This window comes from Mustelus asterias, chromosome 15, assembly GCF_964213995.1.
Source record: "Mustelus asterias chromosome 15, sMusAst1.hap1.1, whole genome shotgun sequence".
NCBI classification, from domain to species: Eukaryota; Metazoa; Chordata; class Chondrichthyes; order Carcharhiniformes; family Triakidae; genus Mustelus; species Mustelus asterias.
This window is the reverse complement of record NC_135815.1, coordinates 56,969,985-56,984,170: the sequence shown is the minus strand read 5'-3', so window position 1 is coordinate 56,984,170 and position 14,186 is coordinate 56,969,985. Positions and strand designations below refer to the sequence as shown.

General features: G+C 43.1%; 1 non-coding gene across 1 annotated transcript; it reads right to left on the bottom strand.

The window, feature by feature from the left end:
* Positions 1–13,236: 13,236 nt before the first annotated feature.
* Positions 13,237–13,308, bottom strand: trnaf-gaa (transfer RNA phenylalanine (anticodon GAA)). Its single transcript has one exon. It is a non-coding gene; the product is annotated as a tRNA-Phe (tRNA).
* Between the last annotated feature and the right edge of the window lie 878 nt (positions 13,309–14,186).

Here is a 14,186-nt window from a genome sequence, read left to right as displayed (position 1 = left end):
GGAGAGCCAGTTAATGTTATCTACTTGGATTTCCAGAAGGACTTTAACAAGGTGCCGCATAGGAAGCTGCTGAGTCAGATAAAAACCCATGGTGTTAGAGGCAAAGAACTAGCATGGATAGACGATTGGCTGACTGGCTGAAGGCAGAGAGTGGATATAAAAGGATCCTTTTCAGGATGGCAGCCAGTGACTAGTGAAGTTCCACAAGGGTCAGTGTTGGGACCACAACTTGTCACCTTATACATCAATGATATAGATGAAGGAACTGAGGGCATTGAGGCTACGTTTGCAGATGATACAAAGATAGGTGGAGGGACAGGTATTGAGGAGTGGGGGGGAGGCTGCAGAAAGACTGGGACATGTTAGGAGAGTGGATAAAGAAGTGACAGATGGAATACATAGAACATAGAACAGTACAGCACAGTACAGGCCCTTCGGCCCTCGATGTTGTGCCGAGCTTTGTCCGAAACCAAGATCAAGCTATCCCACTCCCTATCATTCTGGTGTCCTCCATGTGCCTATCCAATAACCGCTTGAAAGTTCCTAAAGTGTCCAACTCCACTATCACAGCAGGCAGTCCATTCCACACCCCAACCACTCTCTGAGTAAAGAACCTACCTCAGACATCCCTCCTATATCTCCCACCATGAACCTTTCAGTTATGCCCCCTAGTAACAGCTACATTCACCCGAGGAAATAGTCTCTGAACGTCCACTCTATCTATCCCCCTTATCATCTTATAAACCTCTATTAAGTCGCCTCTCATCCTCCTCCACTCTAAAGAGAAAAGCCCTAGCTCCCTCAACCTTTCCTCATAAGACCTACCCTCCAAACCAGGCAGCATCCTGGTAAATCTCCTCTGCACTCTCTCCAATGCTTCCACATCCTTCTTATAGTGAGGTGACCAGAACTGCACACAATATTCCAAGTGTGGTCTCACCAAGATCCTGTACAGTTGCAGCATAACCCCACGGCTCTTAAACTCAAACTCCCTGTTAATAAACGCTAACACACTATAGGCCTTCTTCACAGCTCTATCCACTTGAGTGGCAACCTTCAGAGATCTGTGGATATGAACCCCAAGATCTCTCTGTTCCTCCACATTCCTCAGAACCCTGCCGTTGACCCTGTAATCCGCATTCAAATTTGTCCTACCAAAATGAATCACCTCGCACTTATCAGTGTTAAACCCCATCTGCCATTTTTCAGCCCAGTTCTGCATCCTATCAATGTCTCTTTGCAGCCTACAACAGCCCTCCACCTCATCCACTACTCCACCAATCTTGGTGTCATCAGCAAATTTACTGACCCACCCTTCAGCCCCCTCCTCCAAGTCATTGATAAAAATCACAAATAGCAGAGAACCCAGCACTGATCCCTGTGGTACACCACTGGTAACTCGTCTCCAGTCTGAAAATTTTCCATCCACCACCACCCTCTGTCTTCTATGAGATAGCCAGTTACTTATCCAATCGGCCAAATTTCCCTCTATCCCACACCTCCTTACTTTCTTCATGAGCCTACCATGGGGAACCTTATCAAACGCCTTACTAAAATCCATGCATACGACATCAACTGCTCTACCTCCATCTACACACTTAGTTACCTCCTCAAAGAATTCAATCAAATTTGTGAGGCAAGACTTCCCCTTCACAAATCCATGCTGACTATCACAGGTTAAGCTGCATCTTTCCAAATGGTCATAAATCCTATCCCTCAGGACCTTTTCCATTAACTTACCGACCACCGAAGTAAGACTAACCGACCTATAATTACCAGGGTCATTCCTATTTCCTTTCTTGAACAGAGGAACAACATTTGCCACTCTCTAGTCCTCTGGCACTATCCCCGTGGACAGTGAGGACCCAAAGATCAAAGCCAAAGGCTCTGCAATCTCATCCCTTGCCTCACAAAGAATCCTAGGATATATCCCATCTGGCCCAGGGGACTTATCGACCCTCAGGTTTTTCAAAATTGTTAAGACACCTTCCCTCAGAACATCTACCTCCTCCAGCCTATCAGCCTGTATCCCATTCTCAAAAACATGGTCCCTCTCCTTGGTGAACATTGAAGAAAAGTATTCATTCATCGCCTCTCCTATCTTTTCTGACTCCATGCACAGGTTCCCACTACTATCCTTGACCGGTCCTAACCTCACCCTGGTCATTCTTTTATTTCTCACATAACTGTAAAAAGCCTTTGGGTTTTCCTTGATCCGATCCGCCAAGGACTTCTCATGCCCCCTCCTAGCTCTCCTAAGCCCTTTTTTTTAGCTCATTCCTTGCTACCTTGTAACCCTCAAGCGACCCAACTGAACTTTGTTTTCTCATCCTTACATACGCTTCCTTTTTCCTCTTGACAAGACATTCAACCTCTTTTGTGAACCATGGTTCCCTCACTCGGCCATTTCCTCCCTGCCTGACAGGGACATGCCTATCAAGGGCACGCAGTATTTGTTCCTTGAACAAGCTCCACTTTTCATTTGTGCCTTTCCCTGACAGTTTCTGTTCCCATCTTAAGCTCCCTAATTCTTCCTAATCGCATCATAATTACCCCTCCCCCAATTATAAACCTTGCCCTGCCGTAAGGCCCTATCCCTCTCCATTGCAATAATGAAAGACACCGAATTATGGTCACTATCTCCAAAATGCTCTCCCACAACCAAATCTAACAGTTGGCCCGGTTCATTACCCTGTACCAAGTCCAATGTGGCCCCACCTCTTGTCGGCCTATCCACATATTGTGTCAGGAAACCCTCCTGTACAAAAACTGCCCCATCCGAACTATCCGACCTATAAAGGTTCCAATCAATGTTTGGAAAGTTAAAGTCACCCATGACAACTACCCTGTGACCTCCACACCTATCCATAATCTGCTTTGCAATTTCTTCCTCCGTAGAACCATAGAACCATAGAAAATTACAGCTCAGAAACAGGCCTTTTGGCCCTTCTTGTCTGTGCCGAACCATTTTTTGCCTAGTCCCACTGACCTGCACTTGGACCATATCCCTCCACACCCCTCTCATCCATGAACCCGTCCAAGTTTTTCTTAAATGTTAAAAGTGACCCCGCATTTACCACTTCATCCGGCAGCTCATTCCACACTCCCACCACTCTCTGCGTGAAGAAGCACCCCCTAATATTCCCTTTAAACTTTTCTCCTTTCACCCTTAACCCATGCCCTCTGGTTTTTTTCTCCCCTAGTCACATCTCTATTACTATTTGGGGGCCTATAGGAAACCCCCAACAACATGACCGCTCCTTTCCTATTTCTAACTTCAGCCCATATTACCTCAGTAAGCAGATCCCCCTCGGACTGCTTTTCAGCAGCCGTTAAACTATCCTTGATTAACAATGCTACTCCTCCACCTCTTTTACCACCTTCCCTACTCTTACTGAAACATCTATACCCCGGAACTTCCAACAACCATACAACGTGGGAAACTGTGAGGTTATGCACTTTGGTAGGAAGAATAGAGGTGTAAGCTATTTTCTAAATGGGGAGAGAATTCAGAGATCGGAAGCGCAAAGGGACTTGAGAGTCCTAGTTCAGGATTCTCTTAAGGTTAACTTGCCGATTGAGTTGGTAGTTGGGAAGGCAAATGCAATGGTTTCGAGAGGACTAGAATACAAAAGCAGGGATGTACTGTTAAAGCTTTATAAGGCTCTGGTCAGACCACATTTGGAGTTTTGTGAGTAATTCTGGGCCCCGTATCTAAGGATGTGCTGGCCCTGGAGAAGGCCCAGAGGAGGTTCACAAGAATGATCCCAGGAATGAAAAACTTGACGTACGTGGAGCATTTGAAGACTTTGATCAGAATTTTCCCAACCTGCCTGCCATGGGAATTGGAGCGGGCGAGGATCGGACCATGGAAAGGTTTCAGGACGAGTAAGGCCATAAAATCCCGCCCTCTGTTTGTATTCAATGGAGTTTAGAAGGATGAGGGAGGATCTCAATGAAACTTACAGAATACTGAAAGGCCTGGATAGAGTGGATATGGGGAATATGTTTCCATTAATAGGAGAGACTAGGATTCAAGGGCACAGCCTCAGAATAAAGATACGCTCCTTTAGACCTGAGATGAGGAAGAATTTCTTCAGCCAGAGGATGATGAATCTATGGAATTCATTGCCACAGAAGGCTGTGAGGACCGGGTCATTGAGTATATATAAGACAGAGATAGATATGTTCTTGACCAGTAAGGGGATCAAAGGTTATGGGGAAAAGGCGGGAGAGTGGGAATGAGAAACTTATCAGCCATGATTGAATGGCGAAGCAGACTCAGTGGGCCAAATGGCCTAATTCTGCTCCTATATTTTATGGTCTTATACCCTGGGTCTCTAGATTACAGTCCAATGACAATAACACTAGGCCATTGTCTCCCCTTACCTTTCTAACCGTTAGCTCCTTAAATCAACATGGTCACAATCTTTTAAGTGGAGTAGTCTTCAAACTGCTTTTAGTTGCATTTTTCCCAATTTTTTTACAAGTAACTTTAATCTTCCCAGAACTAAAAGTTTACTATGAACCATGAGCTAAGTATTTATAACAATCCTTTATTTTGTATCGCTTCACCTCATGCTGACTTCTCTCAAATAAACTTCATTCGTCCAAGTGACTGTTAATTTTCTCCCAAATTATTGATTCTAAAAGCTTTGCCATCACTGAGGTTAAACTGACCATCCTGTAGTTGCTGGGCTAATCTTTATAGTCTTTTTGAACAAGGATGTGTTATTTGCAATTCTCCAGCCTTCTGGCACCAACCCTTTATCTAAATAGGTTTGGAACATTTTGATCCTCTACCTCCCTGTATAAATCTGCTTTTCAGTCTGTAATAGACCTTACACCTCCTTATACCAGCCTCCGATGATGATCTGATCTAGTGATGAAATTTGATGAATGAATTGAAAATTGACTGTGATTATGTGATGAATGACCAAATGAGCTTTTGTTTTTATATTAAACAATGTATGCAATCTTACTTTATAGTTGATCAATTTTAATTAAGTTGAAAGTTTACCAGTACACTCAACTCACCTGACCCTTGTTCTAGGACGTGTTTCGAATCATAGAATCCCTACAGTGCAGAAGGAGGCCCTTCGGCCCATCGAGCCTGCACCAACAACAATCCCATCCAGGCCCTATCCCCTTAACCCCACATATTTACCCTACTAATCCCCTGACATCCTCTTAACACTAAGGAGCACATTTTTGGACTGTGGGAGGAAATTGGAGGACCCGGAGTAAACCCATGCAGACACTGGGAGAATGTGCAAACTCCACACAGGCAGTCACCCAAGTCGGGAATCGAACTCGGGTCCCTGGTTGTTTTTCTCCAATTCATTTCTAATTCAGTTCGATCACAGATCACTGTCCTGCTCAGCTACCCATCTCTCCATTTATGCTTCTCTACTCCTGGCCTCTCCGTTTATATTGCTCCATTCCATTCCTGGCCTCACCTTTTATGTTGCTCCTCTCCTCTCCTAACCTCACCTTTTGAGTTCAGAGCATTTATTATTTTTTTAAATGTTTGATAGAATCGGTAGAGAAGAGTTATTCCCTCTGGCGAGTGAGTCAATGCTCAGAAGTCATGGGTTTGAAGTCATTGGCAAAAGTTCTAGAAGAGTGTTTGTAGTTTGAGGGTCCAACAATGCTTCTTGGGGGAAACTCAGGATCCTAGATTCACATTTTGGAATGCTGACATATCTGTAAAGTGTCACCTCATGTATTTCAAGTTAGACACAGGAGCCAGTTTGAGGGGCCTGTCGGGATCAGAAACCGTAACTAAAAGACCTCACGCTATGGATGACAGCATGGTTCCAGAGGAAACCAGCCACTGGTCATTGGCATGATTAAAGAGCAGCAGAATGGCAACAAGTAAATAATGTCATCTGCAATCATCTCCTTTCTCTTCTCAGCAGAGATTACTAGAGTTCCCTCAACCTCTTCAAAACTGCAGAAGATGCCAAAATAACCACTGTAGTCAGCTACATTGAATTGGAAACCTGGTAGAATCATAGAATCCCTTCTGCTCCTAATTCCTATGTTACTGACAGGGACTTCAGTTTGGAATAGTCCTCACTCTGTGCAGAGGCCATTATTCCAGCTTCTTTGCAGATGGCAGAAAATACTCGTCCTCGGTCAGACCAGCCAAATCTCCACATGAGCACCTAGTTCTTAATACAAAAGATACAGAGGAGAAGGAGCAGGAGCAGAAGGTTGAGCCCAAACCTTAGAATCAAACAATTGCTGTTTCAGAACTAGGAAAAACTATAGCAATGAAGCTGAAGTTTCAAGCTCACGTGCATAACATGAAATCGATCCTGGAGCAGGAGAGAGGCGACAACCAACTCAGCAGGACAAAACTCAGGGAGACACAAGTGCACATAAAGAAACAGAACTTAGCATGAGGAGGCAAACTGCAGGTTGAGCTCCAGGATGAGGAAGAAACAAACATATTGAGGGAAACCTTCAACTTCTAGGAAGAACATGGTAGACCCACTGAAAAAGAAAATCAGAGAGCACTCTATAAATGAATGGAATGAACAGGTTATTTCAAATTTTACTGCTCTGCTCCAGTGAAATTTTTCAATGCCTCTTAATAACTTTAACCTCTTATTTCTGATATAATCCGATTGAATCTTAATGATGTTTTCCTAAGGCATTTATATCCTTACAAATTGGGGTCCTGAATTTCACAAAGTATTTTACCTGTAACCAACTGATTTTTTCAATTGACTCCATGTTTTACTGTCAATATGCAAAATCCAGGATCTTGTTTATTCTCTTTATAACTATCAGTACTCCCAGCAATAAACATCTATATATATATATATGTCTCCAGATCTCTCTGTCCTCTTAATCTTCCAATAATTTTACAATTTGAAGAACGGGAACATCGGAACATAGGAATTAGGAGCAGAAGTAGGCAAATTCAGCCCTTCGAGCCTGCTCCGCCATTCAATCAGATCATGGCTGATCTCTCCAAGGTCTCAAATCCACCTCCCCACCTGTTCCCCATACCCTCTTAACCCTTTTATTATTAGAATTATATCTATCTCCTTCTTGAAACCATTCAACGATTCAGACTCCACTGCGGTATGGGGCAGTGAGTTCTACAAATTCACCACCCTCTGCGAGAAGTAGCTCCTCTTCATCTCAGTTTTAAATCTATCGCCTCTCAACCTATACCTGTGACCTCTTGTTCAAGATTTCCCCATAAGAGGAAGCATTTACTTTATCAATCCTTTTGAAAATATTATGCACCTCCATTAGATCTCCTCTCATCCTTCTAAACTCCAGTGAGTATGAGCCCAAACTGTTTAATCTCTCCTCATACATCAATCCTTTCATCCCCTGAATCAATCTGGTGAACCTCCTCTGAACTGCCTCCAATGCCACCACATCCTTCCTCAAATAAGGAGACCAAAACTGGACACAATACTCCAGATGCGGTCTCACTAACACCCTATATAGGAATAGTTCTTATTAATGCTCATATTCCTAATTTTTTCCATTAATGTCATGTAGTTTAATTTTTATAACATGTCTCTTATATGGCACTTTATGAAATGCTATCTGAAAATTCATATGCAAAATCCAGTGCATTCCTGTATCTCTACAGGGATCTCTCAAAAAATTGTGGAATTAGTCAAGTATAAGTAGAATACATTGGATTAGCCTACAACTTCCAATGTTGACCATTTCATCCCTTTATTATGCATTCCGAAGTTGATTCACAACTGAACTGAGATTATACGGCCGGTCTAAAAATCTTTTTTTTTAATAGAACTTGACATTTGTCACCCTCCAATGCTTTGATAAAACTCTTGATTCCAAGAATGTTTATAAAGTTATGGTCAGGGTTTTGCCCTTCTAAAACTCCTTCAGTATTCTGGATACATATATCAGGATCTGCTGATTTCTTTTTACCTTTACGGTCATTAATTTTATTAATATATTGTTCTGTTGAATATTCATCTCAAGTTGCATTTCTTTCACTTCAGAGACTCCTTCTGTTCAATTTCACAAACATAGTAAGCATTGAAGCCAATACCCCTCTCTCTCATACAAAATATCTAATTTCATCTCTTAATGCTGTTCTTTGACTGTCCTTTTATTTAACTGTTTATAAAAAGCTCTTTTACTTTTTCTTCACGTTATTGTTTATTTTATGGGTCTTCTTTCATACTCCCTCAGCTTGTTAAACTTCCATTTTCCTTCACATTTAGATCTATTTATTTCCACGTGTTTTTGTGTTTTTTCGATAACGTGCTAATATCTTCCATATTCCTCTTTTGTTGCTCAGCCCTCTATTTATCCACGGATTTGTTGAATCTTTTATATTCCTGATAAGAATGTATTGCACCTGCACTTAATGTACCATGTGTGCATCCTAATGGCACAGTGATGATGCATCAAGCATGATAGCTTTTGATATAAATTACGTTTGTAAACAAAAGGGAAGCTTTTCTATGCACTTTTTCATGGCGGTTATGTCCCTTAAATAGTGAAATAGTGTTCTTTCCTATCAGTACCAAAAACATACAGGAAATGCTCTACATTATCTGTCATCTAAAATAAATCTCATGAGGTGTGGGTAACATTGACAAGGTTGCTTTCATTGCCCAGGCATAAACACTCTCAGAAAAGTCATGATGGGGTCTCTGTCCTTGTGTAATGATGTTATGGCCAGAATTTCGTGGGGATATTTTTTCCCAATTTTAGTGCAGTGACAATGACGGAATCGGAGCTTATGTCCAAGCAGGCTGATGATGATCATAATAACACTTACTTTAATAATACTAATGGTATTTTATTCCAGAAGCACATTCTCCAAATGCTGAATTTCAGTGTAGTTTATATCAAAACATTCATGCAGACTGAGTGATCGGGTTAAAAATATGCAACAATTTTGTAGTAACAAAAATAGATACAAATTTAGCAGGTAACAGGGAGGTGTTTAACAGAATGTTAAAAGGAGGGTAGAATTGAATGCAAATTATATTAAAATTATAAATCAACATTACAGACACTGATGTACATTTCTTAATTTCAGTACTTTATTGTTAACCTGAACCATGTAAGGATTAGGCTTACATCATTACCTTTCTGTCCTGAATCTATCAGGGTTGAACTTAGACAAACTTGTGATTTGATTTGATTGCTCTAAGTGTGGTGGGGGTAACCAGTTCTCTGTACATTGCACAAGGGATTTTCCAAACTTCGTATTAATATTAACTCATCTTGTATTGGGCGGGACTTTCCGGCTGCGCTCACCCCAAAACTGGAAAATCCCGTCCAAGGTCAACAGACCTTTGCATGGTCCGGCCCCTGCCCGCTATGATTCCTGTGGCAGGCAGGATGGGAAAACTCCCCCCATAGAGTTTTGAGCTATATGAAATGAAGGATGTTGTCATACAATGGATACTGAGGGCCTAAGATCAATCTCAGTGTATGCATCTGTATCCCTTCAATCTAGGCGGTTGGCACGTGTGTGAGGCTCAGGGGCCACACAGGCACAGCATCTTTGATCAAGAGATGGATGTAGATCAACAAAAGAGGTCAAAGACAGGAAATCTGAATGAGGATGAACAGCATTCATTTGTTCATTTTTTAGCATACTGGTCACTTGGCCATCCGACTTCAAGTCTGCTTGAATACATATCCCAAGGATTTTCAATGCTTTTGCCTCTGTTAGGATGTAATTGCTCTACTTTATGTTGTGACTCATGTATACTGAAGACTATTTGCATGGTATTATATTTAGCGGTATGTAACTGCTTACTGTTTTCCCCCCATCACTCATTGAGGGCAATGTGAGTTTCATGAACCTCACAGACTGCACCCCGCGGCTTGAATTCTGTGATCATTGTATTGTCCACATTATTCCAGTATTTAAAGTTAGAAGAAGAAAGAGCATCATTAATGAGGATTAGGAAAGAAATTGATCCTAGCAGAGTACTCTGGGGCGCACCTGCTGGTAAATAAACACTTTTGGATATACAGCCAAGGTATCTGACACACTGGGCAGAGTTTCACTGGGGAGGTGAGGGGGCTCAACGTCCATCACCATAACTTCAGGAGCCCCAAGGAAATTAAGTCCCTAATTGGCAGCAGGAACCCTGCCGCCAGGGCTCCTGGCTCCACAGGAGACATTTAACTGCTGCACTTCCCAAACTAGGGTGGAAATCCTGCCTTCGAGAGCTGCCAGACAATCAGAGGTCAGCAGTTCTCTATCACTGGAAACACCACCAGGAGCAGTGGCTGCTGCCTTCATCAGGGATCCCTGCAGAAAGGTAAGTGAGGACAGTTCGGGAGTCAGAGAGAAGGGTCACCAGTGATGAGGGTTGGTGTGTTGGAGGAAAGGACAGGAGTGGCTCTCCATGGGCCACCCCCTTCCCATGCCCAGTCCCTTGATCAGGCACTGAGTGCCTTTGAATGAGGGTTATCCCAACTAGGCCGTAAGTCCTTCTGCATATTCTCCACCTCGCTGGATACCAGGCTTGGGGGATGAGGCCCTTAAGTGGCCTCAAAGAACGTTCAGTTGCAAACCAACAGGAGCAAATTTCAATCTTTGCCTTCCTTGTTGCTTATTCAATTTCAAGAAAATTTGAAGTGCAAGCTTATGTTCTGCTATGGTATCAACCATTGAACCTGCTTGGCCAAGCACAGGTGGGCAAATTGATGTTGTTCACTAATGTCATTATACATCATATTTTCAGTTATTATTGCAATACAGAGTAGGAGAGGAATTCAATTTAAGAAGGCATCATAAAGGAGATCAACTGAATATGCCCCAGGATGTTTAAAATAGTTTTGTAGGAATGTGTTGTTCTTCTGCTCTGGAGGCAGCCCCATCCTGATCCACAGCTACAGGTACCAGCAACCTGCAACAGCTACTTTCCTTCTCAGTGGAGACCCACTGAAATTATTGTAATTAGATCGAGCTGGGAAACTTCATCAAAACTAGTGGCACCAAGTAGACTGGATAGAAAGCCAAAGCAGACAATTTGTCTGGTGGGCCTGCAGATAGTTTGTACTGAAAGAGCAGACACTTTTTAGACCAAAATGTTCATTCGAACTATGTCAGTTTTCCAGCATTTCTCAGGCAGGTCCCCACTTATTCTTACACTTCTATAAAATTACTAGTATCACTTCCACTCAATACTGGGCATGTTCAAATATGGCGGGTGTTGCCAGAGTGATGCCAATTTTCCATATAAAGGTTCAGACTTTCTCCCAATATTTCTCCACATGTTTGTGACCAGACTATAGCCTCCATTAGCAGTGCAAGACTCTTAGAAACTGTGATAACGTGCAGGACTTACATGGGGAATCACTGACTGACCTCCCTGTAGGACTCGCTGAGTACGAGCTTCTTGGGGATTGGCAATTAACTCACCAGGTGGAGCTCGTATACCGAGCCCTGTATAAAGCAGGCCCCTGAGTGGGTCCATTATTGCATTGCCCCAATTGGGACCTGTTTGTGTTTCTCCACAGGCTTGTGGTTTTGCTTTACTTTAGTTTGTGCAATAAAGCATTGTTCCTTTGCAGCTGACTCCTGGAGTTGTTATAGAAATGATTCTGTTACATTTGTACTTTGCATTCTTTGCATAAGATCAGAGGATAGCAGCTCTCCAGTACCAGCAGCACCATTGGGAGTGGCGGCCCCTGCTGGTACAACAGTGTGGCAGCACCAGGGATCAGCAATGCAGCCCCAGGAGAAAGATGAGTGTGGCATGTTCATCAAGGCCAAATGGGGAAGAGGGTTGATTTGAAAGGCAGAGGAGGTTCCTTCCATTTCCATCAGTGAGTGTCTCCATCAGACACAAATTGCTTGGTGATGAAGCTCACCCCCCACCAGGCCCAGGTCTACCCAACAGAGTATTCCTAATGGCAGGACTGCATCGCATGGCCTCGACCTGCCACTTAAGGGCCTCAATTGGCCCCGAGGCAGGAAGGTCATTCTTGAGATTTCCCACTGCAGACTTAATCAGAGTATGGCAGGATGGCAGCAAGATCTCCATCCCTTACCTTCCTGCCCGATCACAGCCACTTTGCCCCATCTATGTATCCACCTCTAGGGGTTGCAATCTTCCAGCTCTTCATGCCATTGGGATCTTCTGGTCCTGCTGATAGCGCATCCCCACCACATGTTTCCCAGTGGCATGGGGTGGAATCAATGGGAAATCTCATTGACAGTGGCAGGACCAGAAGCTCCCATTGCTGGCCAATGGCTTGCCGCCGAGAATCCCAGAATATGGACGAGAAGGCTTTCAGGTGCGTGTGAAAGATTAAGTAGCAGATCATGTGGGAGGGAGATTATGTGAGTTACATTAGCTCCCTGTCCAATAATATTAGAATTTAAAATTCTCATCCTTGTGCACAAATCCCTTCATTTTCTCAACCCTCCCTATTTCTGTGACCCCTTCCATCCCTCCAATTCTCCAAGAACTGTGCAATCCGCCAATTCATGTATATCCCTGATCTTTTTTGTCCCACCATTGATGGCCATTCTTCAGCTGTCTAGGCCCTAAACGTGATCATTCCCTCCCTAAACAATTCTGTCTCTCCACCTCTCTCTCCTCCTTTAAGACATTCCCTAAGATCTAACTCTTTGACCAAGCAATGCTCGTGTGAAGAGCCATGGGATGTTTAACTTCATTAAAAGTGCTATATGAATGCAATTTGTTGTTAGACCACAGCTGACTATTGCCTTTAGTTTGGGGTTTTTCCCTTTAGGAAAAGTCAAGGCCATAAGGAGATTATGGAGGAGATTCACTAAGCTGATACAAGGGTGAGAGACTTTAGTTCTGCAGAAAGATGAGAGAAACAGGAATACTTTTCTCTTCAACAAAGGAGGTAAAGAGGAGATCTGAAAATGCCATTCAAAATTATGATGTCTTTTGATCAGGTGAAAAGGAAAACTACTTCCACCAATTAATAACTAAAGAGCCGAAAAGCCCAAAAGAAGAAAAAGAGAGGTTGAAATAAATATTTCTCATGCAGAACGTCATAGAGTCATATTGGTTTACAGCATGGAAACAAGGCCCTTCGGCCCAGCTTGTCCATGCCACCCTTTTTTTAAAACCCCGAAGCTAGTCCCAATGCCTGCATTTGGCCCATATCCCTCTATACCCATCTGACCCATGTAACTGTCTAAATGCTTTTTAAAAGACATAGAAAATGCAGTGCCAATTAGCAGATAGCGAAGAGAGCCAGCAGGTGGGCTCATGCCGAAACCCTGGATTGAACCAGGACCTTTAGATCTTCAGCCTAACACTCTCCCAACTGAGCTATTTCGGTTAAGTCGTTAAGACATGGAATTCTTCATTGCTTATAGGAGGAACCAGATAAATATATGTGAAAGAATAATTTATATTGTACTGGGCAATGGTAAGGGATCAACACCTAACAGGAGGAGCCACGTATAGGCAAAGTTAATCATAGAATCCTACAGTGCAGAAAGAGGCCATTCGGCCCATCGAGTCTGCATTGACCACAATCCCACCCTGACCCTATCCCCATAACCTCATGCATTTATCCTAGCTAGTCCCCCTGATGCTAAAGGGCAATTTAGCATGGCCAATCCACCTAATCCGTACATCTTGGACTGTGGGAGGAAACGGGAGCACCCGGAGGAAACCCATGTCGACACTGGAAGAATGTGCAAACTGCACACAGAGGGTGATCCAAACCAGGAATCGAACTTGGGTCCTTGACTCTGTGAGGCAGCAGTGCTAACCACTGTGCCACCGTGCCACCCCAAGTTGATCAAGCGTTTGGTTTTGGAAACACAAATGTCCATGAACAATTTGCGGTTATTATCAAAGATGAGAACGGGAACTGTGAAAGAAGGTAGTTTGTGGTGGAAAAGAAGAAGTGAGTTTTGTTACTGGAGCAGTGGGTGGCTTTGGTCAGAGAGAGCAGCAGTATTCCAGTACCTACAGGCAGGATTATCAGACATTTCCTCCAGATCTATAGACCATGGACTTCAGTCCATGATGGGGGCTGTGGTAGGGTGAAGCAAAACAACCACATTCAAACCCAGTGTCAATTTGTAATGTTTATGTGGGGAAAGAAAATGACAATGGATTCCATTTAAAACTTTTAATGCATTAAAATGTTATAGTTTGAACTGAGGCAGTTCTCAAAGCTGGAATTAAATGGAATGTTCCGTAACA